This window comes from Chrysochloris asiatica, unplaced genomic scaffold (genome assembly GCF_000296735.1).
Source record: "Chrysochloris asiatica unplaced genomic scaffold, ChrAsi1.0 scaffold00142, whole genome shotgun sequence".
NCBI classification, from domain to species: Eukaryota; Metazoa; Chordata; class Mammalia; order Afrosoricida; family Chrysochloridae; genus Chrysochloris; species Chrysochloris asiatica.
This window is the reverse complement of record NW_006408660.1, coordinates 7,068,896-7,076,756: the sequence shown is the minus strand read 5'-3', so window position 1 is coordinate 7,076,756 and position 7,861 is coordinate 7,068,896.

Genomic DNA, 7,861 nt, shown 5'->3' with positions numbered 1-7,861 from the left:
CTGGACTTCAAGGTTGGTTTGAACACCAGGTCGGTGGTTCAAGCTCTCCAGCCACTCCTCGAAAACCCTAAACAGGGTTGTTATGAGTTGGAACTGATTTGATGGCATTTAACAACAACAATATAGTGCCTGGGAGTCCTGGTGTGACATGGTAGGATAAGCACTGGACTGCAAGGTCAGTTAGAATTGCAAGGTCGGTGGTTCACACTCACCAGCAGCTTCTTGGAAACCCTACGCAGCATTTAACAATAGCAAAACCATTAAGTCGCTGCCGATTCATAGTGACCCGGTATAGGGCTTCTGAGGACTACCTAGCTTAAGCACTTAAACATCATGAATATAGTTGAGGTGCAGGAATTCACTACATGCTGAAAGAAAATGTCTAACTGTTGTAACTTTGGGGCAAGGAGGAATTTTTAAGCATTGCACAGAAAGCAGACGTATAAAGAAAAAGATTGATTCACTGGACTACATAAAAAGTGCCAATTTCTATAAAGTGAAAATACTATCAACAAACTCAAAAGACAAACAGACTGAAGATAATATTTGCAATACATATAAAAAGTAATAATCAATAGTTACAATATGCAGTGTTCCAAAAAAATCAGTAAGAAAAAGACAAACTGCTCACTAGAAAATAAGCAATTACATAAAAAGAGAAACGCAATGGTCAATAAACATATGAAAAGAAAGCTTGCTCTCACAATCAAACAACTGAAAATTAAAAACAGAATTTGGCAGATACCACAAAAATTCATAAAAAAGAAAGCAATTAAATGAGTGATAAAATCCCTCAGTGGTGAGTGGACAGGAAAGTAAACTCTTTCCCATAACATCAGTAGGACTGTAAATGGAAGAAGTCACCCTATTGAAAGAGTAATTATTTAAAAGCTATCTAAATTTAAAATGTATATACCCACAATCACACGCTTAGTCATGTATCATACTGAAATACATGTGGGGAAAATAAGTGTATAAAAATCATTTGTAATAGCAGAAATACTGCAAGTAGCTTTAAGGTTCAAAAATATGGACTGGTTACATGGATTTGGGTACAAGCAAGAGTTGGCATGCTGTGCAACAGCTTAAAAGAATGAGTTAGATATGGACTGGTTTGGAACATTGTCCACAATTTATTTTCAAGTCAGGTGAAACAAGTTATAGAGTAATATTGTTCCCATAGTATTTTAAAACAACAACAACAAAAAACTCTACATGATCATATGTTGTTGATGTTGTTAAGTGCTGTTAAATCAGCTCCAACTCATAGCGATACAAGACTTCTAAGGAGCGGCAGGTGGTCTTGTACTGCCCACCTTGTGGTTCACAGTCCAGTGCTGATCCTACAGCACCATACCAGGAATCCATGTGTGATTTCTCAGTTTCCTGTGAACAGCATTGTTTGAATAGTCATAACAAACATATTATTTCTTTTGTAATCTAAAAAGCAATGAAAACTTTTAAAACCTAATCAATAATGTGTAATAAATATATGAATCTAAAATAATAAATACAAGGTCTATTTTATTATCTTTCCTTTATACATTGTGTACTGTTTAAGAAATCTTTGCCTAACGTAATGTCAGTCTTTCATATTTCCCCCTAAACTTATAAATATAGAGCTTTAGATCTTATATTTAGATCTATGATGTCTTTTGACTAATTTTTTTTTTTTTAAGTGTGGTGCAAAATAAGAGCTGGTCATTTTTATCCACAAAGATATTCAATTGTTCCAACACTGTATGTTTTAAAAAGCAGTATTTCCCTCCATTGAATTACTGTAGTACTTTTGTGAAAAATCAATTAATCATATAAATGTGCTTTTGATTCAGTTTTCAAAATTGATCCATAGATCTATCCTTAACCAATACCACACTGTCTTCATTATTGCGACTTTCTAAAAGTCTAGAAACCAGACAGTCTATACCTTTGGAGCTTGTTCTTTCTAAAGATTATTTTGGTATTTTGTCTTTCTATCTAAAATTTTAAATTAAGTTTTCAGTTTCCTTTTTCAAAAATCCTGTAGGATTTCGATTGGGATTGATATAGAGATCAATTTGGGGAAAATTGCTACCTTAACCATACTGAGTTTTTCAGTTCATGAATATGGCCTATTTCTTTATCTATTTAGATCTCTAATTTTGCTTTGTAAGCCTTTGTAGTTTTGAGTGTATAGATCTTGCACATCTCATGTAAGATTTATTCCTTTTAAGCATTTTAAGACTCAGAACAACACTTTATAGGATTTTCGAGGAGCAACTGGTGGATTTGAACAGTCAACTTTGAGGTTAGCATTCCAGCACTTATCCTACAGTACCACACCAGGACTCCAAATAACAACAATAATATTTTTTATTAATAATTGTAATTAGATTTTTAAAGATAGTTTTGTGTCCTAAAAACTTATTATAGTCACTTAGTTCTAGTATACATTTCCAAATTCTTAGGATTTTCTGTGTCCTTGATCATGGTGTTTGCAAATAAAGGCAGTTTTACATCTTTCTTTCCTATTTTTACACCATGTGATTCATTTTCTTGCTTTATTGCCCTAGCTAGGATCTTTAGCACAAATGTTGACAAAAAGTTGTGAGTGAAATTCTTGACAAAAATGTTGAAAATGTTGACAAAAAGTTGTGAGTGAAAATGTAAACATTGGGTCGTTTACAACCACTGTTAGTAGATTTTATATGGATGTCTTTCAACAGATTGAAGAAATTCTCTTCTATTCCTGAGTTTCTGTGAATTTGTGTCAGATCTTGTCAAATGATTTATCTGCCTTTCCAAAATGATCATATGGTTTTCCTCCTCTATTTTATTAACATAATGCATTACATTGATTTTTTTTTAATACACCTACTCCTTGTTTAGAGTCCTGGTGTGGCACTGTGGGTTAATGTGCCAGACTGCAAAGCCATTTGAACTGCAAGGTTGCTGGTTCAAGTTCACCAGCTGCTCCTTGGAAACCCTATATAGGGTTGCTATGGGTTGGAACTGACTCAACGGCACTTAACAACAACAACTCCTTGTTTGTTGACTATCTCATTATCCAACATTTAGGATAACTTTGAAAAAATTCTCAGGTGGTGACTCTGATGATCCAACCCTCTCAGATGACCAGGGAACCCTCTAAGCACCCGGAATGATATACCTGAAGCCCTGGCAATGATGGGTCCACACAAAGGACAATGGTCACCTTGCCACAGAGCACCTCATCTACAATGTCTTGGTCCAGCCACTGAGGGTATGGGGAAGTGGCAGGAAGATGCAAGGTCACAGGTAGGCAGAGGGAGGTAGGGTGAGCCCTGGAAGGTGCCAGGGAAGTCAGTAGGGGAAGGTGGGTAGCAGGAGTGGGGGAAATGGGCTGTGTGGAGCTGTAGGACCAGGGTGGATGGAGGACAGGTGCTGGGAGGCAGCAGCCTTTGCAATGGTGGTGAAGTGGGGCCCACCATGCCATGTACAGACTGAGATGCACTGGGGGCATCCAACACACAGTGAATGAGAGGAAGGGAAACACAGGTACAAAGATGGGGTGTAGTCTTCAACTCTAGCATAATACTGATTTTCCATAAAGACCTGGTTTTTGGAAGTTAATCATGCTGATGAGTCAGGAGTGGGTATATTAAAAAAAAAAAACCTTTGCATTCCTGGAATAAGTTTGATCACACTATGTTATCCTTATTATATATCACTATATTCAATTTGTTACAATTTTGTGCCTATGTTATTGAGGCATTTGGGTCCACAGTTCTCCTTTTTCTGTTTTTTTTTTTTTGTTGTTGTCTAGCTTAGTGTCATAAAATTAGATGTGAGGTGTTCCTTCCTCTTATATTTTCTGAAAGAGTTTGTGTAGAATTCATATTATTTTTTCCTGAAATGCTTAATAGAATTCACCTGTAAAGTCATCTGGGCCTGGAGTTTTCTTTGTGGGAAGATTGTCAATTTAAAATTCAGCTTCTTTAATGAATATGTTGTTGTTGTTAAGTGCTGTTGAGTAGGCACGAGCTCACAGTGACCCTGTATAGGGTTTCCGAGGAGCAGCTGGTGAGTTTGAACTGCCGACCTTGAGGTTCAAACCAACCTTGAGGTTGAGTGCTTACCCTATGGCAGCACCACACCAGAACCCTTTAATGAATATAGAGCTATTCAAACGTTCTTTTTTCTTCTTGGATCCATTTTAGTAATTTGTGTCTTTCAAGAAAATTGTTCCTTTTATCTAGATTATCTAAAGTATTGACAAAAATGTATTAATAAAGTTGTTATCAGGTAAACTTAAAGGGAATCAACCCCAGAAGCAAAAAGGAGGAAACCTGACTACCATCAAGAAGAAGAGCTAAGACAAAGCACATCCTTTGGAACCAAGGTCTCTGCACCGAGATCCTCCTAGACCCAGGAGACAGAGAGCGCTGCAATACTAGCGATGGCACAAGATGGTAAGAAGTGGCAGCAAGCATGGCAGAATCCAGTGGTAGAGAAAGTGTGGTAGCAGAACCAAGAGATTGGCATGAGACAGCACAGCGAGCCTTGGTGAACCATGGTGAGGACTATAGTGGGCATGCAAACCCATAAAAAGAGAGAGCTGTATTCCTTCAGACAGGAAGCTTCCTGTAGTGGAGTGCCTCTGGGTATTTATTGGTGGAGCTAAAGAGCTGTTTTAACACTTGCCTAAGCAGTGCCCCGCAGGAGAAAGATGAGGCTTTCTGCTTCCATAAAGATTTACAGCCTCGAAAACCCTGTTCAGGGTCGCTATGGGTTGGAACCAACTCGATGGCACTTAACAACAACAAGAAGAAGCAGTGCTCTGGTAGTGTAGTGGTTATGAATCAGGCTGTGAACTGCAAGGTCAGCAGTTCGAAACTACCAGCTGTTCCGTGGGAGAAAGATGAGGCTTTCTGCTCCCATAAAGAATTACAGCCTCAGAAACCCTGTACAGGGTCGCTATGAGTTGTAACTGACTCCATGGCACATAACAACAACAACAACAACCAGTACTAAAACTGGGATGAGGGATGAGGGCCACAGGTTGAGAGAGGAGGTCTGTCCAGAGGTGGGTGAGAGAAACCTGTCTTGAGGGGACTGAGAGGAGCCAAGAGGAACCCTGCATGGCTGAAAGGAGCTAAGAGAGCTTAGGAAACTGTGCCTTCATGCTTCCTGACTCTGATCCCGGGCTGAACTTGTTCCTACTCTAATAAACCATATAACTGTGAGTACAGTCTGATTTCTGTGTGGCCATTGCAAACAAAAGATCAAACCCAGCAGAGAAGTAGAGTGCCCATAACTTTGGGCTGATGCTGATTTTGATTTTCCTTCCAAAGTTAGATGAGGTCTAACACCACTCCATTTTTACAATTGGGATGAATAGTGTCACACAAAATCCATGTCGACCTGGAACCTATGTGCATGATCTTGTTTGGAAATTGGTATTTTGCTGATGACATAAAGTTAAGATTAGGTCACACTGAATTAGGGTGGGCCTTCATTCTATGACTAGTGTACTTTAGGACAAAATACAGAGACACAGAGAGACAGATACACAGGGAGAATGCTGTATAAAGTTGGAAAAAATTTGAAATAGTGCATCAATAAACCAGGGAACAAGGATTGTTGACAACCCAGAAACTAGGAGAGACAGGAAAGAATATTTCCATAGAGGATTCAGAGAAGAAATGACCCAGCTGACTTCTTGAATTAAGACTTCTAGCCTCCAGAACCATTGTTGTTGTTAAGTACCGTGGAGTTGGTTAAGACTCATAGTGACCCTGCACAGGGTTTCCGAGGCTGTAAATCTTTATGGGAGCAGAATGCCTCATCTTTCTCCCGTGGAATTGCTGGTAGTTTCGAACTGCTGACCTTGAGGTTAGCAGCCCGATTCGTAACCACTACGCTACCAGAGCTCCTTTCCAGAACCATTAGAGAATAATTTTCTTTTGTTTAAAGAAAAAAAAAAAAAGGAACAAAATATTAATTCACACAAATATATGGACAAATTTTTAAAATATTATGCTATGTGTAAGTGAAACAAATCAAACACAAAAGGCCATAAACATATGATTCCATTTATATGAAATTATAGAAAATACAGAAGGATAGTGATAGCGGATCTGTGGTTGCCTGGCAGGCAAACAGGACAGTGGTTTAGGGTGATAGAATTGTCTTATATCTTTGATTGTGGTGAAAGCTACACAACTGCATTTAATTGCCAAAATTAATCTAACAGTATACCAAAATTGGGCTCCTGGCCTGGCACTAGAGGATCAGCACTGGACTTTGAATCACAAATTTGGCAGTCCAAACCCACCAGCCACTCCTCTGAAACCCTATACAGGATGGCTATAAGTCAGAACTGACTCAATGGCATTTAACAGCAACAACATGGCAAAAATTAGAGAACTTTATTTTACGTAAATTATACCTTAATAAAATTTTCTTTTCAAACACAGGCTAAACTAAACTTATAATAAAGGAGTCTTCTTTCTGCTCTCTCTCTCTCTTTTAAAATTTACTTTAACATGCAGTAATACAGTCAGAATACTCCTTAGAAGTGAGACTAGTAAGACTTCCTCTCATGGACTTTGTCTCTTCTCTCCTGGAGAAAAACATCATGCTTGGTGAAAGAAGAAGACCCTCAATATGATGGACTGACACGGTGGTTGCAACAATGGGCTTAAACACAGCAAGACTGTGAGGATGCTACAGGGCCAGTCAATGTTTCGTTCTGTTGTACATGGGGTTACTGTGAGTCAGAACCCACTCAATGGCACCTAATAACAACAACAAGGCTCAGCATGTGTTTCTCAGTTTCTGCTGGGAGAAAAGTTGGTCAAATAAATAATTAAGATGCATACTATTGTCCTTGAACTGGTGAATGGATAAACATATGTGGTACATAATACAAAACTATTATTGAACACTTGTGGTAGGCAGATGAATGACTCCCCAAAGACGTTCATAACCTAATCCCTAGAACCTGTAAATATATTACCTTACATGGCAAAACGGACTTTGCAGGTGTGATTAAATTAAGGATTTGAGATGAGCTAGAGGTGTGAGGTGATGATTTACCAAATTCTATAATGTGATCCAACTGGCACTAAGTTTGGTCTTTGGTCTTGGTTCTTGACAGCCAGGCCATGTTTGAGGCTAATGAGTGGAGGCTGACTAGACCAAGAAGGACCATCTAGTAGACAGATGTTGGCTAGATTCATGAGGCATGATGTAATGTATCATGTTCATGTGTTGTTGTTGTTAGGTATTGAGTCAGTCTATACACAACAGATTGAAACACTGCCTGCTTCCTGCACCATCCTCACAATTATTGTTACATTTGAGCCCATCACTACTGCCACTGCACCAATCCATCTCCTCATGTGGTAAAACCAATAAAAGCACTGAAACTTAAGGCTCAAATGAGTTTCCTAGTTGGTAACCAACCTTATACAAGATAGGGTAGCACATCTGTCTTTAGAATGCAGAAGTTCCATGCTGTGACCCCCTTCATATGTCACCTTATATGTTCCTTTGTATTCTTTTGATTATAATTAATCTGTAGCCCTAAGTACCTAAGTTTGTCCTACTGTGGTAATTGTATAAGTGTAGTGCTGGAAGTTGTGCCACTGGAACATTTAAAATTCCAGCAAAGCATCCAGATTAAGACAGACTAGGAAGAAAAACAGGTGGATCACTTCTGAATGGTTAGCCACTGAAAACCTTATGAATAGCAGTGGACCTGTTACAGTGTCAGAAGACGAGCCTCGCAGGTTGGAAGGCACTCAAAATACAACTGGGGAAGAACAGCCTCCTCAAAGTGGAATTGATCTTAATAGTGTGGATGAAACAAAACTTTTGGGACCTTCATTAGCTGATG